The following is a 23028-nucleotide window of genomic DNA, read 5'->3' on the forward strand; positions in this document are numbered from 1 at the left end:
AAAGTGCATGTGCTCATCATGACAGACAACATAGTCATGGATAGAGATGTAAAATTTCTGGAAATTTTGAAGCCATGGGAGGGGGGGACCATTTTTTCCCAGGGTTGTTTTTTGCCGGGGGGGGGGGGGGATGGAAATTTTTGTGATTATTTTTTAAAAATAAATAAATAAATAAATAAATGCAATATTACCACTTTTTACAGATTGAAAGTCACTTTGTTACTTTAGGAACATAAAATATAATGCCATCCAAGTTGTTTTGGCCTAAAATTATTACGTTTGGTATATTACAAGTACAATGTATTCAAACAATTTTTTGGTATATTATTTGGTATATTAAAAGTACAATGTATTCAATCAATTATGACAAATTGAATTTACTTTTTAATTTTTTTTAATTTTTTTTGGTAAGAAATGTAGTGACAAGCTCATGAACTGTAAGGAACCTCTTTGGTTTTGCCAGTCTATGAGGAGCAGGCAAAAACCAGCAACAATAAAACAATCTATTGTTTGCAGCTGAACTCAGAGGGACCAGAGTTCAGCTGCAGGGGGGCATAGGGGGGCATAGATGATATTAACAGTGTGATATGGCTACAAAAGAAGCAAATGCTGTTTTGGGCTGCATTAGAACCATAGAATCATAGAATAGCAGAGTTGGAAGGGGCCTACAAGGCCATCGAGTCCAACCCCCTGCTCAATGCAGGAATCCACCCTTAATAGAGGTATAACTTTCAAATCACACAAGGTAGGGGTTCCCCTCTATTCAGCACTGGTTAGGCCTCATCTTCATTACTATGTCCAGTTCTGGGCACCACACTTCAAGAAGCAGACAAGCTGGAGCATATTCAGAGGAGGGCAACCAGGATGATCAGGGGTCTGGAAACAAAGCCGTATGAGGAGAGACTGAAAGAACTGGGCATGTTTAGCCTGGAGAAGAGAAGATTGAGGGGAGACATGATAGCACTCTTCAAATACATAAAAGGTTGTCACACAGAGGAGGGCCAGGATCTCTTCTTGATCATCCCAGAGTGCAGGATGCAGAGAATAGATTTAAGTTATAGGAAGCGAGATTCCGGCTGGATATCAGGAAAAACTTCCTGCCTGTTAGAGCAGTATATCAATGGAACCAGTTACCTAAGGAGGTTGTGGGCTCTCCCACACTAGAAGCATTCAAGAGGCAGCTGGACGGCCATCTGTCAGGTGTGCTTTAAGGTGATTCCTGCATTGTGAGGGGGTTGGACTCGATGGCCTTATAGACCCCTTCCAACTCGAGTATTCTATGATTCTATATCAGCATCCCTGTTAATAAAAAAGTGCCAGGGCTGCATTACTAGGAAACCTGGCTCCACTACACCACTGAATACTAAGTAAAATGGCAACTGCTAGGAGCAGCACTCACATCATTGCTATGAAACAGGGGTGAGAATGGTGAAAGACATGAGCACATGTTGCTTCTGGATTTTGAGCCAAAGCTTCTCTTGGGAGAATTTCTGGCCTGTTACAGAGATGTAGCGATTCATGGAGGAGAGCTTCAGCCCAGCTCTTGGAAGAGGTGTGGCTCATATCTATCCCTGGCTTGTGATCCTGACACTTAAGAGGCGAGCTGTTTTCACAGCGCTCGATTTTAAAATGAAATTATGTTTGTGGATCTGGCAAGCCTCCTCCTCCCCCCCCCCTTTGTATATTGCCAGCCTAATGGCTGCAGAATCCAGTCCTTAATTGACTGAGTAGCTTGTATAATGCAGATGGTTAAAATGATGAAATTGGACAGTTATTTCTCAGAATTTGTGTGCCGTTCTGTGATGGCTGTTGTTTTTAAATGCCCTACTAAAACAAGCGCGTCGAAGCTATAGCAGTCATTTTGTTTAGCTGAGGATTATTACACAGTTTATGTTCCTGGTCTTTACATTTTATTGGGAGGATTTTGTTAGCTTCATAAATTGTTCCATCACCATGGCGGCAGCAGACATATAAAGACCAGATTCAGTTTAGCCCTTTCTTTGGCTTTTGGTTGTCAACTCATAAGAGGTCCTCCTCTACATCCCATTTGAAAGCCAAAACATTGGAGTTCTAGGTGGGATCTACACGACTGGTTTATAATGTTAAGGAAGGGTTGCGATAACTTATTGGGTCACAAGATGCTATGTTTCTTATGTTTTATCGTCATTGTATTCTCTTTCCTTGTTTCGCTTTATTTCTTCTGTTGTTACGTTTAAATACTGTTGCAAGTGTCCGTATGTGTCCCCTTATGTCATAATTGTTGAATCTGAGTGCTCACTGACTCTCAGCCTAACCTACTTGTTGGATCTGACTGACTTTTGAATCGTCGATTGTCAGCCAATCACTCTCAAGGGGGCGTGGATACTTCCATGCCGCCTTGAAAGCGATTGGCTGACAGTCGACAATTCATCAAATCTCCCCCAGCTAGATCAGACAGAGAAACAAAAGCTGCTCACCGACTCTCAGCCTAACCTACTTGTTGAATCTACAGCAATATAACAAACAGTGTGTCCTGCTCTAATGATTGAATGCTCAAGGTATGTAACTTTACATTACTGGAGTATGCCCCGTTACATTTAAAAACAAAATAAATTGTAAAGTTACAAGTGGCAGGAAATATTGTAATAAGCACTAGTGTAGAACCGCTCCTAAAGAGGCATATGCCTCACCTGAAACTTTAAAAGTGGAGGCTCTGGTTGAACTTATTTGCTCCAATGACTACATGGACAATTAGCACAATCTATTATTATTATTATTATTATTATTATTATTATTATTATTATTATTATTATTATATACTGCCCCATAGCTGACGTTCTCTGGGCAGCTTACAAAGATTAAAATGTTGAACATTTAAGAAAACAGATATACAAAATTTAAAACTAGTATAACCATAAAACTCAATATACAAAACATAAAAACATAAAACAGATTATATACAAAGTCAATATCCAGGCTCCAGGAACACATATTTGGGCTGACTTGTGTTCACTTGGTTTGTGGTTAAGTTAGAATGGTTTGTGCTAGAATGGTTGGAAGGTTAGTGTTCACTGGGTTTGTGGTAAGGTTCCAGGGCATGGTCTGAAGGCACATGAAGAAGCCACTTTGCTGAAGCTAAGCAGGTCTGGTTCTGGTCAGTACTTGGAGGGGACACTACCTGGAAATCCCAAGTAGCCTCCTTGAATGGGAACATATAACAATATGTATCTACCCCAAGCACGATATAATGGTTTGAAAACGGTATGTGAAATGTGTCCTGGGGCTCAACAGTTGTTAATACAGCATAATTCCTGGCCCAGTCATCCATAATACGATTGCAATTGCAGAAATCTATCCAAAGGAGTCCCATCAGCAATGTACACTAGAATTATCTGATTATGAATTATCCAATGATGTTGTAGGGAGCCTTCCTAGGAACCCGGCCCTGAGGAATTATGCTGTGAAGTCATTGTCCTGTGAGAAATACAGGACATATAAAGGCAGGAGAAGGTTAGAATTGCTGCTGGTTTTTTTCAAGGGAAAGACGGTTCCAAGAACTAGGGGAAAATGTTTTGACCTGAAGAACTGTGTCAAAAAGGCTTCAACACCCTGGTTTCCTCCTCAAGTTTGGGACTTCACCTCCCACCATTCATCATCATTGGCCTGTGCCCCATTAAATCTAATGTCTTTAAAGTCACTTCACTGGTTGCCAATTAGTTTCTGGGTGAAGTATAAAGTGTTGGTTATTACCTTTAAAGCCATGGTTTGAGTCCAGGTTATCTGTGGGGTCGCCTTCTCCCGTACAATCTGCCCCACACACTCAGGTCCTCTGGGAAGGGTTTACTCCACTCAGCCACAACTAGGCTGACAACTGTTACAGGAGGTTGGACTCGATGGCCTTATAGGCCCCTTCCAACTCTACTATTCTATGATTCTATGATACCCAGAGGACCTTTACTTCTGCCATCCCCAGACTGTGGAATGGCAGCTTAATACTCTCTCTGAGTTTAAGACAGCCATGAAGACTAGTTTGTTCTGGTAGGCCTACCCAGATGAATTTTAAATCTACGAATTTTAAGATGTTGTGATTGTTATTTTATTTTATTTATTTATTTATTACATTTTTATACTGCCCAATAGCCGAAGCTCTCTGGGCGGTTCACAAAAAAATTAATATTGTATTGGTTTTATATGCTCCTTTAACCGGTTTTGTGAGTTATATTGTATTTAATGTTGTTCCCCACCTTGATCCAGAGGTGGGTAATAAATATATAACTATAACATTTATTATTATTATTATTATTATTATTATTATTATTATTATTATTATTTGCATCCTAAGCTGCTGTTGCTGTAACTGTCTCATGTAACCTCTCTACAAAAGCCTTTACTTCCCAATATTCATGTCAGGTATCATAGAATTCTGATGCTACATCATCACTATTGGTGGCCTATTTGTTTCCAGGATCAGTTCAAAGTTCTTGAGAGAGGGGGGGAATGCAAGGTAAGCAAAGACGGCCATTCTTTGTCCTTCCTCCCATCACTGCTTGCCTGCAAGTGAACAGAAGACAACAGCAAGGAGGGGATGGGTAAGACCAGGGGCTCCAGATATTGGCAGTGCCAACCCCCGCCCCCCACCCCCCGCGCTAGGGCATGGGCCCCACCAAGTGCCTAATGATGCCAACTACTGGCTCTGGCACTGCCCTTAATGGCCAAGAGTTAGTGTACCTTAAGAACATCCTTTGCTGAAGTGGGGCCTTCTTTCAAAATAGCATAGGAGAGCCTGCTGTGGGTCACGTCACTTGGAAAATTCCAGGTTTCTTCTATGCTTGCAGAAACACAGCTTGTTGCTCTAGCACAGTGGTTCTCAACCTGTGGGTCGGGACCCCTTTGGGGGTCGAACGACCCTTTCACAGGGGTCGCCTAAGACCATCGGAAAACACATATTTCTGATGGTCTTAGGAAACTGTATTGACTGAACTATGTCATGTATCATCTTTTGTATTATTAAAGCTATTGTTATGTATTATTTTCATTAGCAAACCATCCCATGACAATGGATCGTGTAGAGAAGAACGAAAATAATTTTATGGTTGGGGGTCACCACAACATGAGGAACTGTATTAAAGGGTCGTGGCATTAGGAAGGTTGAGAACCACTGCAGTCTAGCAGGTGCTGCTCACAGTCTAAGTTGCTGCTTTTAGTTTTATTTCTGTGACTTAGTGATGCTGTTTGTACATGTTGTTGATGTTTTAGGCTGCAATCCTATGCACTGGCACTAGGAGCAAGCCCCATTGAATTTGGAAAGGCTTACTCCTGAGTAAACACATTTAAGATTGCAAATGTCACTTCTGATTCATTTTCATGCTTCAGGCTTGATGGTTTTAGCCAGGCTTGAATTGCCCAAGACGGTGCATATTTACTCAGAAGTAATTTCCATTGCATTCAACCGGGGTTAGTCTCAGTTAAGCATACATAGGATTGCAGCTTGTGAATGCTGCATCAAAAAGTGAAATATACATATACTAAAATAATTGAATAAAACTGGTGACGCTATTATAGAAGGGGAAGTGAGCCTGGAAAGCTGGGACTTGCCCAGGGGCCACAGAAGATTTCCATGGCAGATTCAAATCCTGCTTTATATTAACCGGTCTGTATAAGGGGTTATTGACCAGTCATCACTTTCAGCTTTAGAAAACTAAATAGCCTTGGAGCCATGTGATCTGTCTTACATGGCTTATGGACTGAGCTAAAAAATTAATAATTAGCTAACCAAGCTGCCTGCTGATATTCAGCTTTGCAATAAGAAATCAGCTCCTTCCAGGATCTGGATATTTATCTCTTTCCATATATTTCTATATAAACAAAGCACAGCTCTTATTGAACACATCTAATACCCAACTTTCCTAGTCAATATAAATAATTAAACCTGTCTCTTTTTTCAGACAAATTATCAGCAGGGAAAGCTTTACAAAATATTTTCTAGTGAAATAGAGAGCTATTTCTTTAAATAAAGGGGATCTGGCAGAACGGGGGAGGCAGTTAGCTCAGCACCATTAATACAGAACACAGTCTATCAGCATTTAGTGAACTCTCAGTGACCCTAGCAGAAAGCAGCGACTTTAGCTTCTCCTTATGAAAAATATGAATAAAAAGTATAGAGGAAATGTAAGCATCACTCACAGAAAATGTTAAATTGGAACAAGGCATACCGTTTGAGAACCTAGCACACAAGTTTGATGCTAGAAATGGTGCACAGTGGTTGTATTTCTCATACATGGATGAAGCCTGTTGTTTCTTGATTTCGGGCTGTTATCCTCTGCGTACATACTCACAACTAAGTATGTTGGACCCCCGATTTGCTTTGGAGACTCATCTGGAGGTTATGAATCGGCCCAGGTTCGATTTGGAGTGCTTTGGACCTGGGCCTGCCCACTTTGGATCCAGACCCGAAGAGAGATCTGGATACCCAAAGTGGGTTGGCCATTGTGGGTTTCCAAAAATATTGTAGTTTGCGGCCTTTGACCAAGGAAACAGAGCCACCATCATCATTGAAAATGGGCTTTCATGGAGAACCAGCATGGGCAGTGACTCACAATCACCCCAAGTTAGGATGCTTCTGACCACCTTGCCCCTGATCTGAACCTAATCTGGATTCAAGCCAAGACATGCCAAATCAGTTCTAACTAAATCCATGCATATCCTAATTAGGAGAAATGCACAAAAAATACAAATTTTCATTGGAAATTTAAAATAATAATAAATTATTATTATTATTATTATTATTATTATTATTATTATTATTATTATTTAGGATAAGTCAGTGGCTCACTGTGAATAATTTGCTTTGTTCTTTATAGATAAAGTTACTCATATTCATGTTGACTTGAATTCCAATACTGGAGCAGGTCAGATTGAAGGCATCATGGCAACCACTTGTCCAGTTGTATTGGCTTGGCGATCTCAACAGTTTGACATTGGGAGTAGTGAGGGCACCCACCTGTATATCTGATCCTTACTCCTAATAAATGCATGTTTAACATAATTACGCCTAATATGCATATTTTTGCAGGCATTGTTACTAATGCAATTCATTTCACATGCTTTTAACTACTTCCTGTGTGCAACATATAAACTTTTGTACTGCTTGACTTATTCCATTGCAAAATTCAGAGAAGTTTGAATTTCAAGAACAGTTTCGGTTCACCTATTGGTTTGGAAGCACCATATTTGTTAAGTTTACATTAAAGTGTGAACTAAACACATTTCTTCTACAACCCTAGTATGAATTCCTTCTAAAAATTATTAGAGGCCAGGAATCTCAAAGGGATTTCTGAGGGAGCTTTTAGTTAAGCCAGGAAGCATTGGTGGAATCTGAAACTTATATTTGGAAGCAGGAGGTGGCTTTTGCCAGTGCACTGAAACAGTGGGGAAAAATAGGGACACAGTTTGGCTATTACTTCTGCATTTTCTGGGAAGGCAGTAAAGTTATCCTCCCCTCAGCCCTAATTTAATGAATTTATGTTTGCAACTTGACATCCAAAACATTATTATTAGCAGGCCATAGTTATGGCCTGCTAATAATGATAAAATTCCTCATTTTCATTCAGCGCATGAATGAAACCTGTACAATGCCACAGAAATATACCACTGCAGCTATTGCACAGATAATAGCAAGGAAATTTTCCATGAATACATGACAACGGCTAAGCTAACTACTTCCATAATGTTTTCATTTTATTTACTTACTGGAGGCTAGCAAGAGCTGCCAATGTATGTTCTATAGGCTGCTTGGGACTCATTAGCGAGGTGAATTAGTGCTGTAGCTTGACCTGCTGACAAGCATGACCTTTAACCTCTTGACGTAAAGGTGACTGCAATTTGCAAGGTCTTTTTTCCCATCTAGAGTGGAGGGGAGGCATACTTATTTACTTGTGAGAAACCATAAATGACGCTTGCAGCCTGAACTCAGCTGACTTCCAAGTTCATAGTGCAAGACACAAAAAGAAAAGAAAAGAAAACACGCCAGACACAAAGGGAGATCAGTGTGGTGATCGTGCGCTCCTGGTTGGTCTACAGTGGAGTAACAGCTGTGGAAAAAACGCTTTACTTTAAAAAGGAGCCCCTGATCTACTCATTAATGGCTATTTCAGCAGTAGTGCAGTGTAGGAAATATGTTAAATGAATGTATGAGAGACAGCAGTGATGTAAAACATGTGCAGATATGTCATTCATTTTTGTGTCATTTATTACATTTGGAACTCCATCAGACGAGCATTTTATTGCACGCTCATTACTGAGCATTCACAGATTTTTGCGGGACCCCCTCAGGATGACGTCTGCCTCCCGCATGTCTTCCACCCCTTCTAGCCTTTGTGCAACAAAAACACACCCCAATAAGTCCAACTTATTTTTGAAGACGGAAGTTGCCACTATCTGCTGCTGTGTGCAGGAGAAACAGGGGGAACAAAACGGCGCACTGAATGGGCCATGTGCATCTTGTTTACTTCCTCTTTACAAAGAGGAAGTAATGAGGGACAAATGAACAGGCAAAGAAGCGACGGTAAGCAAACACGATTTTCCCCCGTGTGATGATGCTCTGATACATGCCTCAAAGCCAAACTTTTCACAAATATTAAAACCGCAGCAGTACAAAATAAAAACAACATAAAATCATCAATGTCCACACATATACGAACAATTTTAAAAAATCAACAATAAAAATCTCAAGACGTGTTATAAAGCCTTATCATATTTAATAATTATTATTGTTTATTTAAGACATTTGTATCCCGCTTTATATCACAAGGATCTCAGGGCAGTATACAGATGAAATCATACAACCAATATAAAACAATAAATATAAACAGCTAAAAACAAATGAAACCATTAATCAGCTAAAACCAGTACAAATTTTAAAAACCATAAAACCAATTAAAATGATGTATAGGCGGTATAGAAATGTAATAAATAAATATATGTATAGGCTTAGTGAATATTAGCCACCAAAGGCTTTGTTAAAAAGACATGTCTTAACTTGGTGCCAGAATAAAATCAGCATTGGTGCCAGTCGGGCCTCCAAAGGAAGGGCATTCCGCAGCCGGGGTGCCACAACAGAGAAAGCCCTCTCCCATGTCCCACCATAGCGCATGTCTCGTGTTGGTGGGACACAGAGGAAGGCTCCTCCAACAGACCTCAAATCTCAGGCAAGCATATATAAGGAGAGGCGCTCCCTTAACTATCGAGTTCCCAAGCCGTTTAGGGCTTTATACGTCACTACCAACAGCTTGAATTCCAACCGGAAGTATAAAGGCAGCCAGTGCAATTTCTTTAAGAGCAATGTTATGTGGTCTCTGTAAGATGTACTGGTCAGCAGTCTAGCTGCTTCATTTTGCACTAGCTGCAACTTCCAAATCATTTTCAAGGGCAGCCCCATGTAGAGTGCATTGCAGTAATCTAATCTGGAGGTTACCAGTGCGTGCACTACTGTGGCTAGGTTATCCATGTCCAGGAAAGCTGAAGCTGACCCAAAATACTCCAGGCCACAGAGACCACCTGGGCCTCCAGTGACAAGAATGGATCTAGGAATACTCCCAAGTGACGTACCTGCTCCTTCAGAGGGAGTACAACCCCAACCAGAACTGGTTGTTTACCCAATTTCCAGACTTGAGAACCACCAGTCCACAGAGATTCCATCTTATCAGGATTCAGCTTCAGTTTATTAGCCGATGACAAGGAGAAGTAGAGCTGAGTATCATCAGCATGCTGTCAAATGCCTGGGAACAGAGGAAAGTCTTGACCTAGCACCAAAGAGATAACATTGGTGGTGATAGGTGGACCTTGCTGAAGAGGTTCCACAATTCAGGGGGGTACCACTGAGAAGACCCTCTCCCTTGTTGCCAGCCTCTGAAACTTCCTTGGAAGAGGACCTCAGATGTATATGTAGGTTCACCATATTTCTCCATCAAATTTCCGAGAATTATGCTGATTCTAGAAGTGAGCTGAACCTTCTTTGAAGACAGTTTTCTGAGAAAAATTCTGAGATTTTTTTCTTTTTCTCAACCTCCTCCCCTAGAAAAGGAAGGCCATTCTGCAGAATCTTTTTCAAATTTTCTCCAGCATCTTGTTTTGTCATTCCACCATTTATCCTCCCAACACACCAGAACGATGTTAGGACCAAGGCAATGTGAGAATACAATATGGTAGCCACACTGTCAACACAATTGTTGTTGTTGCCTCCGCTGCTGTTGAAAACAACAACAATAAAACCAAACCTTAGGGGATAAGAAAGAACCTGTGATACTGGCATTACTAATGGAGAACCCCAACCACATAAAATGAAACTGTTGGAAGAATTCCTCCACTGCTTGGTAAAATTCTTTGAAACGATCTATTTTTAGTTATTTATTGGCCATCAATTGGGTGGATAATTTTGAGAGGGCCTTTAAGGTGGTTCTGCTGGTACAATGCAGTTTAGATTGAAGTGCAACACGTTCGTAGACTTTGTTCTATTAACGGAGGTCTAATGTGGTACATTATTCCTTCCAATATTCAAAAGATCATCATTGGTTTGGAATAAACCCTCGCACCCCATTTTGATTTTTTTAGTGTAACTTTCCCTGTCTGCTGCATAAACCTGATTGCAATTGCTCTGTAGCCAGTGGTTTGTGAATAATTATGCCTGGGATTTTGTGGTCATTACGGATTGGTGTGAACGTGATAAATGGAAAGTTTTAATTTGAACTATTGCTCAGCAGACTCACTCAGGTAAGCAGTAACTCAGTCCAGCAGGCAATAAACCTAAGCAAGGAATAGCCTACGCTTCCTTGAATGTGCTAACAAACTCTTTAAGCAGTTAAATAAATATGGTCATGAACTTCCTTAATAAATTGTCTTTTGAAGAGCTAAGGAGGCAAAGTCTTGGGCTCACTGGAGGTCTTTGGATAAAGTAAAATGTTTAAATACTGGGAAAATAAAAAGGTCTTCTCCTGGCATTGGAAAGAGAATAACATAGGTGCCAGATGGACCTCTCTGAAGAGCTCATTTCACAGCTGGAGGGCTACAGCAGAAAAGGTTATCATTATTACATTATTACTATTATTGTTATTATTAAAATATATTTATACTGCCTTTAAAGGCATAGGTTTTTTTTACAATCTCTCTCTCTCTCTCTCTCTCTCTCTCTCTCTCTCCCAGCAATAAACTATCAATGATAGACATATGATAAAAAAAATAAAAAAAATAGACCAGCATCAATTAAAATGGGTCTGAAATATCCAACTTAAAAATAAGTCAGGGAGGGAGCCAAGCTTACCAACATTAGACAGGCATTCCATAAGGACTGGGCCAACACCCAAGTCCATTTTTTTGACTTTAACTTTAATTGAGCACTTTTTAGCAATGAATAGGGTGGCCATGTGAAAAAGAGGACAGCGCTCCTGTATCTTTAACAGTTGTACTGAAGTGGGAATTTCAGCAGGTGTCTTTTGTATGCATGCAGCACCAGCTGAAATATCCTCTTCAACACAACAGTTAAATCTGCAGGAGCCCTACCCTCTTTTGCTTCTGGTCACGCTAGTGTAATTCCTGCAGCTTTAACTGTTGTGATGAAGAGGGAATTTCACCAGATGCTGCATGCATGCAAAAGACACCTGCTGAAATTCCCTTTTCAATACAACTGTTGAAGATATAGAAGACCAGTTCTCCTTTTCAAACGGTCACGCTAGCAATGAAAATGACAAGCACAGTGTGACAAAATGATAATTTATGTTATTGTTTTTATGTGCATGTTTAAATGTTTGGTTCAGGTTTGGATTTGCTGTGGCCAATTCTTTCATTTTCAGGACATGGTTAGTAAGTGGGAGGGGGGAGTTAGAATGGTGAACAGTGTGAATTTTGTCATCTGATTGGTTGGTTGAATTGAATGGAGAGACAGGAGAGGGAGTGAGAAACAGTTAAGGAGTTATAGGTCACTCAGATTTGTAAGAGTCAGGGCTAGGGAGTTAGAGTAGGACTGAGTGAGGTTTAATAGAGGCTTGTTTCAGGATAGTATTAAGAAAGTGAGGTTATAGGACTTGGAGGTGATTAGGATTCCCTGGGAGGGAGATGTATATGGATAAAGTAGAATAAACTTAAAATGTCTTTTAAAATCTTTTTTTCTACATGAATAAACTTTATTCTTATTTTGTCTAACAACCATGTCTGCTCAGTCATATGTGTTAGTTCAGGTGGACAATACACAGGCACACCCACCCATAAAGGGGTATTATTCCCTCATTCTTTTATAAGATGAAGAATAGGGTGGTGACAGTGAAGCAGAGGTTTGATCATCAGCATCACGGAGGCTGGTGATGCCACACACAGCAGCAGCATCCCCGATCTGGACTGGGAGTATGGTGTTAAAAGGGTTGAAAACCCCAGTAGCCCTACACAAGGGTACCAATCCAGATCAGGGCCACTGGATGTACTTTAGAAGAAACAAAAAGTAGACTTGGCTACCAGCTATAACTTCAAAGTAACTTGAAGTTTTGTTCTGTGAAGAGACCATGAAAGGAAGTCCACCTGTAATGTTAAGCAAGGACCCTAAGCTGTATCCAGTAGCTCTGTGGGGGGCTGTTTTCCTAAGCGGGGGTCCTAAGCAGTTTCTATCTCTTGCTACAACAGCTCTCACAAAGAAAATGTAGCATCACTTCCTTATTTCCTCTTGTATATGCTCACCGACTTGCTTCAACAATCTGTTCTTCAGGCCAAATGACAGTTATATTTGTGTACATATCCCATCCACCCCCCCCCTCTTTTTGGTGTAGTTTATGTAGAACATCTGGTTTAAAAAAGTGTCGCAATTTCTAAACATATTCTAACACTCTGGGGATTGGAATATCAACAACTGTCTATTGCGGTGAACCGCATGTCTGGAAAGCATTCCTGCAAACTGAGTTCTTAAATAAACATCATGCATCCACAGCACATAATGCGAGGCAACATTTCCCCCACCCCACCCCCACCATGAGCTCAATATTTAGACCAGATGAGGTGCAAAGTATGACTTTCCAGGACAAAACTGCCACAATTTACAGAAACTCGGACTGTCTTTCCTGTGTATACAAAGGAGGGTGTGCAGTACATTGCAGCAAGAGTCAAAGGTTTTCGGTTTGCTTTCCATCCTCTGGTCTTCAGCATTTGTGAGGTTATAGGCTATTGGGCGGTATAGAAATGCAATAAATAAATAAATAAATTTGGGGTTTGCTTTTTATTAACTGAAATGCTGGGGAAAGAGTAAATCGGTGCAACAAACGAGAAGAGAGGACTCTGATACGGTATGAAACAGGAGTCAATCTGATACAGCAACAATTTTAATTTGGGTACATTTGCTTGCTCATCCCTTCTCCCTTATTTATCTATTAGTTGGCCTGTTCAGACAACACACTAAGCCATGGTTAGGCCACTAACCCTATTGCAGCAAATGGTTAGTGAGTATGCTTAAATTGTGATTATGCAGCCACCATGGTTTGGAATAGTTCACATGACACATTAAGTCATGATTCACACAACACGCTAAGCCATACTGTTTAGCTCAAAAATGCTTAACCACCATGGCTTAGCTTGTTATCTAAATGGGGGTCTATTTATTATTACATTTATGTCTCACCATTTTCCCACCATTTTATCCTCACAATAATCCTGTGATGTGGGCGAGGCTTAGAGTCCATGACTGGCCGAAAGTCACCCAGTGAGCTTCACGGCTAAGTGATGAATAAAACCTGGATCTCCCCAGTCCCAGGTCAACATTGTAACCATTACCGAGAGCCAGTGTGGTGTAGTGGTTAGAGTGTTAGATTGGGATTCGCAAGATCCACGTTCTAGTCCTGACTCAGCCATGAAGCTCACTGGGCAATTTTGGGCCAGTCACTGACTCTCAGCTTAACCAACCTAACAGGGTTGTTGTGAATTTAAAATGGAGGGGGGGGCATGTAAGCTGCCTTGGGTTCCTGCCAAGAGGAAGAAGGGGGAGAAAGAACTGTAATAAATCAATGAACAAGTATAATACAAAAATAAACTGACATAATAAATAAATGAAATACACCACACTGACTCATTACTGTACAGTAATGCCTGGTAGGCAGACGGTGCAACTTATAAATGTAATAAAGCAAGTTAAATATAAGTATTTCTGCAACTCCCCCCCCCCCAAGTGTCTCTGACTTGAAATACTGTGTAGTGCCATCTAATACAGATGATGACCAAAGTCCAATGTAGCTGGTGTTAACGGTAACATTTTAAATGAATAGTGAAGAGCATTCAGATGAGAGATGAACAACATGAACTTTGGGGAAAGGAAGAGCAATGGAAGGTTCATTTTTGTTTCACCATCATGTGTTTCACCAGGAATTCTTCCACTGGGGCCTCCACGGCCAAGTAATAGAAATGAATAAATATTTTACATTTAAATGGACGCATTTCACAAAACCACAGCCCAGAGAAGCTGGTGAGTAACAAAGCAACAGAGCTATTGAAGAGAAAAGAAAGCCTTCGAATCGTAAAGAAAGGTATTTGGGAGAAATTATCTTTAAGAAAGCACAGCAGAGTAAAAGAGACCGATCATGGATTTGTTTTTTTCAAAATATTGACAAATGGAAACAGAGAGAGAGCTCTGTCTATAAATAAGAGGACTATTAACCATAATGCTGCTTTCTTCTTACAGCAATGTGACAGTTTTATCTTTGTTTTAAAACAAAAAAGGGTAAAACTGAATATTACCTTCTTTAAAAAAGCATTGATAGCGCCAAACCTCATAAAATATTAGTGTCTGTCTCCCCAGCTATTAAAATTAATGGCTATGGATTGTTTTGGAATGCATTCTTCAGCTGTTTTATCACCTGATCTGAACGCACATGTTCCTTGCTTTCCAAAATGCTCAGCCTATAGCCCTCTTCAGGTATCCATTAAGTGATGGTGAGGGTATGCGGTGGGAGTGGGAGAGCCTTGCAGAAGCAGGCTCAGCCCTTGACTTATGTCCATTGTTAATTAGTTGCAGTTACCTCCAAGGCACTCAGCAGTGGCATATATGGATATATCCATCTAGTGATGGATCCAGGTTTTGGAGAAACCTTGGGTAAGACACTCTCCATTGCCTCTCCCTATCTTCTACCTTCACACCACCTACCTTCTCACCAGCTGCTATTGCTTCACATTGCACCACTGCAACTACTTGCTTGGCAGGTAGAGAGCCAGTGAGCAAGTAGGCAGGGGGACCTAAGAACATCAAGCCAAGGATCCATCTAGTCCAGCACTCTGTTCACAAAGCGGCCAACCAGTTGTTGATCAGGAACCCACAAGCCGGACATGACTACAACAGCATCCTCCCAATTGGTGTCAATGAAGGAGATACAAGAACAAAGCCTTAAACTGCCCCCACCCCCGCATTATTTTATTTATTTCACATAGGAGATAGAGCAGACCAAACCAATTACCCCAAGCCTCCAGGAACAAAGCAATGGACAGAAATAGCCTCAGTTATTCATTATCCTCTAACAACTTCCAGGCTGGATCACTGCTATATGCTCTACATAGGACTGCCTTTGTAGGCAGTCCAGAAGCTCCAATTAGTCCACAATGCAGCTGCTAGGCTGTTCACTGGAACTAGAAGGTGGGATCCCATCACACCTGTTTTGGAACAGCTTAGATTGGTTCCCTGATCACTGCTGAGCTCAGTTCAGAGAGCTGGTGGTTCTCTTCAAAGCCCTACATGGCTTGGGAATCAGTTAATCACTGGCCTACCTTCTCCTTAATCAATCTGCCCATTCCATGGGGTTGGCACTTGAAGTCCTTCTTCTGGTGCCCCCACCATTGGAAGTAAGGCAGGTGGCAAGCAGAGAGACAGAGAGAAAATGAGAGTTTTTTCTGTGGTGTTCTTCATCTAAGAAAGGATATTATGGAGTTCGAAAAATTGCAGTAAAGGGTAACTAAAATCACCAAGAGGCTGGAAGAAAGGTTACAACATCTGGGTTTCATTAGCTTGGGAAAGAGGTGAGTAAGGGGAGATGTGATAAAGGTGTACACAATTATGCCTGACATGGAGAAAGTGGGTGGGAATACATTTTTTATTCTGCTCTTATAACGTTAGAAACCAATGGGGTCATCCAAACAGCTTACAGGCATCCAACTCAGAGGACAAGTATCCAATGCAGAATGGTAGGTGCATTGTAACTAGACAGGCATTCTAGTCAATCTATCAGAGCATTTGAGGAGAGGGAGCGACAGAGGCTGGGGATATGGTATAAGCCCACTCTCCCCACCCACAAGCATGCCCCCTTTTCTTCCTACCACACTCATGTTTGCATGTTTCCCTCCACACAGTCCTGCATTGGCTTCAGCATCCTTAATTATAGAGCCAACCACAATGCCAAGTAATATCCCAGGCCTATGGTCCAGCAGACAGGCTTTCAGTCCAAGGAATTTCAGGCAAATGCAGAAGTGATCCAGGTAACAAGCACAGGTGAAGACACAAGCAATCAGTCCAAAATATAGAGTCAGGCAAAGCAGGAATAGTCAAACAGGTAAAGGGTCAAACACAGTCCAATACATATATAATCCAGTAGCAGAATCAAGTAGGAGTCCAAGATCATAGCACAGAGGGTTCAAGAACAAGGTAGGGTCAGGCAGTAAGGCTAAAGAGACTTTGTTTCCAGCAACTAGCAAGTTCTCACTGCTGGTGTTTATTCACAAAGGTTGCTGAGCTCCATCCAGGCTCAGCTGCTCTCCATCAGAGCTCACTAGCCAGAGCCCTACTCAAGAGGAGTTGCTTTTTCCTGAGGAGACCATCTTTGTAAGTGTTCTTACAGGAGGCCTACTGGCTTGCTAGAGGCAATAATGCTCCTGAGGGTCAGGGGATTGCTCAGCATCTGCTCCAGAAACAGAGTCCCCTCCCCATGACAGCAAAGGACCTGGAGCTGTTTCCCCTGAAGGCCCAGGCTCCTCTGAGGAGGATTCTTCTCGTGAGGGTATGACACATGCTGGCTGCAAGGGGGAAGGGAAGAGGCCAGGTTGCTCTGATTCCTATGTCCAAGGTCATCATGCTGTCTAAGACCTTGGCACTGGGAATCTGAAAAACCCCATAGCCCCTCAGATGCTATCTAGGGGCTAAAGAATTGCTCCCATATTTATCCATTTCTCACTGTTCTCAGTTTGATATGATGTAATGAATCCCCCTAAATCAAAGTAGATTCTACTGATTTGAATTATCATACATTTTCTTGGGTTAAAGCCCTACTTAACCATGTTTAGAACAGACTGTTTGAAACCACTGGGACTTATTTGTCCCACTGATTTCTACATCTTACTCTAAGCATGACGAAGTCTGGATCAATCCAATATTTATTTATTTTTGATGCAGCAAAGATAGTCTGAAATTCTCCATCTCCTGAGGGTCTCGCTGCCCTTTCATACAAAAAAAAAAAAATGTTTTGAGAACAACTCAATTTTACTATTCGTATCCTCTTATAATAGAACTCTCCCCCCCTCCAAGCGCGTAATCAATCATGCTGAAATGCCTGCCACTTCCTTTGGGGAGGCATCTAGAAAGTGAACATAAATGGACACAATAAACTTTTGCTTTGTTTTTAATAAAAGAGCCTTAAAACGTTGTATCAAGTTGAAGCTGAATTTAGAACTGCCATGTAAAGACTTCTAAAATATAGGGGAAAGGTAAGAGATTCCTATTCAGAAAGAAACTGTATATGCAATCCATGTGTTTAGGAACACAAACAACCTGATTTTGGCAAGATAACCCAAACATTATAGAAACTGTGGGAAATGATGTTCCAATCCACCATTTAACTTTGGGCTTTTTGATAGACAGGTGCCCTGTTCACATGCCAGAATTTGTCCAGAAGACACAGATGTACCTGTATACAGGAGGATCACACCTGCAAATCTTGCTGTGACCAACACACATTCAGTAGTGCTTGTGAGCAGATCCTATTTGTGTACAAACTTAGATGAATGGGAACCCTGCTTTTTATGGATTCCTAACTGCACATGTAATTTAAGACCTTTATTAAGAACAAGAAGGTTGGGGCTTGGCTGGTGGGTGTGATGTTGACCCTTGACTAGGAATATCAGAGGAATGCATCTGGGGGTAAAGTTGTCTGAGCCAATGCTCCCCCCCCCCCCGACTTCAGTGCATTTACTTGCCGTTGACAATTGCAGCTGTAATTTGCATGATTTTCACAAATTGTGAGCACACTATGCTTAATTTGCGCAAATCGCAGGGACATTTTGTGAAGATTAAGTATATGAATCTCAATTTGGGCAAATTATGCACATTCTGGATCTTTTTGCAAATTGTAGCTGCGAGTTGTATATATGTCTGTTCAACAACAGCAACAAAAAAAACCAAGAAGTATACCCAGATTTCAGGGAAAAGCCCACAAGTCGCCTTGCAAATGCAACCCGCACCGGGGGCTCTGGAAAAATGCAGTGAGCCTAAAAAGGGCTGGATTTCCCCATGACGGCAAACCCTACCCTCAACACACATGCCATAGCTCAGGGGCTAAGCAAGCACATGCTTCGCAAGCAAAACCTCCCAGGTTCAATTTGCCAGGTAGGCCTGGGAAAGTAGGGGTGTGCACGGACCCCCACTCTGCTTCACTTCCAGATCCGTGGTTTGTGGATCGGGCTGCTTCACTCCGCCCATGCCAGCTCCGCTCCGCTGCGGAGCTCCGGATCCGGATCGGAGCTCCGTTTCCCCCCCCCATAGGCTTGCATGAAGCTTAAAAAGTATACAACTTTTTTTCTGTGAAAGTTAGAAACCTCACGTTTGGCACCATGACACCTCATGGAGGTATACACACGCACGCCAAGACTCAAGGCAGTCCCATCATCCCCTGAATTTTGAGGAATTTATGAAAATTGGGCACCCCATTCACACCCCTTTCGATAGCTCCGTCAATTTGCACGTTAAAAACCTCAAACTCGCCACCATGATAGCTTATCCAGGGACACACACACACGCCCAGACTCAAGGCAGTCCCATCATCCCCTGATTTTTGGGGAATTTATGAATATCCAACACCCCATTCACACCCCTTTTGATAGCTCTGTCAATTTGCACGTTAAAAACCTCAAACTCACCACCATGATAGTTTATCCAGGGACACACACGCACGCCCAGACTCAAGGCAGTCCCATCATCCCCTGATTTTTGGGGAATTAATGAAAATCCAACACCCCATTCACAACCCTTTCGATAGCTCTGTCAGTTTGCACGTTAAAAACCTCAAACTCGCCACCATGATAGCTTATCCAGGGTTACACATGCATGCCCAGACAAAAGACAGTCCCATCATCCCCAGTTTTTTGGCGGGGCTTAAACCTGCAGACATCTCATTGGGGCCATTTCAAAGGAAATCCAACATGCCATGAATTGGGGAGTAGAGATAAACCTATATGAATCTTCTTCCACACTTGAAAAATGGATTTGGAACTTCCAAAACTCCAAGTGAGCGCAGGAAGGACTTCTCCCCTGAGTCAAAGCCACACACACACAACATCCCTGCGAGGCGGGCAGGGGAGGAGAGAGGGAAGGCAGGCAGGCAGGCAGCAGACATTTCTGGGGGCATAAGGAAGTGAGCCAAGGATAAGCCAGTAATGAATATAAAATGGAATAAATAAATAAATAAACAAAGGAGGGGTGGAATTAAAAGCAGCAGTGTTGCTGAATAAACAACAAGAAGAACTTTTAAAAAAAGGCTATATCTGTCTTTTACCAGCAATAGGGGGACGTGCCCATGGGAGGGGGAAGCAGCTGCCAGTTCAACTCATGAAAGCCATTGCTTCACCACGAGAGCTGAGGAGTAGAACTGTCACTTCAACTCATGATAGGGATTGCTCCACTGGGTTACTCTCTTTGGAGGGCTCTGATAGCCCTCCAAGTACAGGAGAGAGTGGGGGCACGCCCACATGGGATGCCCTAGGGGAGCTCATCCCCTTGCACCACATCTTTTCAGTTGTTCCCCAAAGTTAGGGTGGGTAGCAGTGCTGTGTTTCTATCTCTTATTATTGGCTTAGTATATGATTTCAGGTTGTGTTTGTGCATTTGGTGGGGCTACTGTTTTAAAAAACACTGGGAAAAGTCCGTTCAGACTAAGAAAGAGAAGTTCCCAGAATCCCAAGTTACCCGTTTTGCCTATCCCCTCCTCCAACTTTGGGATCATGTGATCATGACCAGGAGTTGACTCTGCCCCTCAGCCCTTCGGAAAAGGTATTTTCCCACCGTTTTTTTAAAAAAATATAGCACACGAACCGCAGCACGCAGAGAGCTGAGAGTAGTCTCAAAAGGATCCCCATCCACGACTCTCCAAGCACAAGAATTTTCAGAAAGATAGCTTCAAAAACAACACAGTTATCCCCCTTTCTTTTCCGCAATGCAATCCTATGGGCGAAATGTTTCAAGATGGCGATCGGATCGGACTGCGGAAACCGGAGCACTTCGAAAATGGGCGCTTCTCTTCGCCTTGCTTCTAGGGGTCCACGGTCCGCTTCTACTCCGCCTCTGGGCAAGGCGGAGCAGGCCAATTCGCTCCTGCTTCTGCGCTTCTAATCAGAGCGGAGCACATGCCTATGGGAAAGACTCCTGTCTGAAACTCTAGAGAGCTGGTGTCATTCGGTGTTGACAATACTGAGCTAGATGAACCAACGGCCAAAGACTTCATATGAAGCAGCTTCCTATGTTCCCTGAATGTGTTATGTGCAGTATCCAAGGACCTTGTGAATGAATTATTAACTGCAGCCACGATGTCCATATGACAGGAGATGAGGCTGCACATCAACTCATCTACCTAACTCTGCTGCTATCAGAGCCTGTAAGAACTGCACCAGAATGAAACCTGGCCAGGGGTATGGGTGTGATGTAAGTCAGGGGTAGGCCACTAGTCCACCTCTTGATGTTTTGGCCTACAACACACATCATTCCTCACCATTGGCCAGCAAAGGCTGGTGGATCCTATAAAACCCTATTCCGCAAACTGGGTTAGCACTAAAGATAACTCCATTAGCGTACTGGCTGGTTTTGACTAAAACCCAGAATGAGTGCGCTAGCATCATGTATAGACACTGTGTTCTCCCTACTAATCACAACCATACCTTTCATTCTTCAAGGCAAGATTCTAATGGGAGGATATTTGTGGAAAACATCTCAGATTTCATTTTAATGTACCACTCAAAGAGAGTAGAATCTATGGCCGAATAGACTGTTTTGCAGACTTCTGGTGAATTTTCCATAAAGGACCAGCCAGGAATGAACCCACCTCGGCCACTGTGGACTGGCAATGGGATCAAGTGGTTAACCTACTTTATTTCCCTCTTGACCTTAAAAACCAAGGTTGAACTTTCCAGGGACAGAAATCTCAAGAGCATCCCATAATCCTTTCCCCCCTTTCTTTCCAAGACTCCCCCCTCTCTCTCTTTTTTTTTTTTTTTTTTTGCCTGTGACCCACCAGCTATGAGGTAGTGTCTCTGGATTTGGAAGTGGGTAATGCCCTCAATTATTTAACGATGGGGAAAACAGCGTTTGTGCTGAGACTACAACTTGGATCTCTCGTTTTCAGGTCCCACAAGGGCTTAGAGGAACAATCCCAGTAAACTGGAAACAGGCATGCAGATCTTTGATTTCCAAGGTCAAATGCTTACAGTTGGGTCAGGGCATTTGTGTATATTGAGGAAGGCCAATCTCTGATACTAGGGCTGTTGTGTTGGGCTTGGTACACTAGTACCAAAATGTAGACATTCCAACACTGTAGAGTTAGGAAAAATTCAGAAAAGGGTAATTAATACGATCAACCACACTACTGCTTTATAGCTGTGTTGAAGTGCACTGACAACTGTTGGGGCCCATAAGACACATTCCATATACCACTTTCGTACCACTATAACCTGCTTGGTGTGACTCCTGCCTTTTGTATACCACTTTCATGTCACTTTCATGGTGCAATATCCTGCTCAGTGTAGGTGAGCCCTACATGGAGCTACCCTTGAAGACTATTCAGGAATAGTCAAAGAGGAATAGCTCAACTAAAAACTTTTCTTTTTCCTAAAGCTTTTAAAACTTGATGTTGTGCGGACTTTATACTGTTAGTTTTACCCTACCCTGTGCCTGTTTCCATTCTCTTCCCCTCCTTATTGCTTTACTATGATTTTATTAGATTGTAAGCCTATGCGGCAGGGCCTTGCTATTTACTGTTTTACTCTGTACAGCACCATGTACATTGATGGTGCTATATAAATAATAATAATAATAATAATAATAATAATAATAATCAAGGGGCTGGAGCAACTCCCCTATGAGGAGAGATTACCACATGTGAGATTGTTTAGCTTAGGAAAAACATGAATAAGGGAGACATGATAGAGGTGTGCAAAATTATGCATGGTGTGGAGAAAACAGATAGGGAGACATTTTTCTCCTTCTATCATAGGACCCACGGTCACCCCATGAAGCTGCCTGATGGGAGGTTCAGGACTACATCAAAGGAAGTAGTTTCCCACACAGCCCAGAGTCAAACTGTGGGAATCACTTCCACATGATGTAGTGATGGCCACCACTTTGGATGGCTTCAAAAGGGGATTTGACAAATTCTTGGAGGAAAAGGCTATGAATGGCTACTAGTACTGATTGAGATATGCTACTGCATACCAGTTGCTGGGGAACATGGGTGGGAGGGTGCTGTTGCACTCATGCCCTGACTGGTGTGTTTCCTGTGGGCAGTTGGTTGGTCACTGTGTGAACAGAATGCTGGACTAGATGGATCCTTGGTCGGATCCTGCATGGCTCTTCCTATGTTCTCGTATTTGGATGATTTCCAAATTGAAACAAATTCTTGAACATCCCTAGTACAAAGGGGCTTCTCCTAATTGCTTATGGTTTCACAACACCTCAGATGGAGAAGCCTCTATAGAGAGATATTTGTAAGGCCTCTTTACACTGACACTGAATGTGTGACTACCAGGGGTCATATTTATCAGAGACATCAGTATGAGGGTCATGGCTAGACA

The sequence above is a fragment of the Elgaria multicarinata genome, chromosome 14 (assembly GCF_023053635.1).
Source record: "Elgaria multicarinata webbii isolate HBS135686 ecotype San Diego chromosome 14, rElgMul1.1.pri, whole genome shotgun sequence".
Lineage (NCBI taxonomy): Eukaryota > Metazoa > Chordata > Lepidosauria > Squamata > Anguidae > Elgaria > Elgaria multicarinata.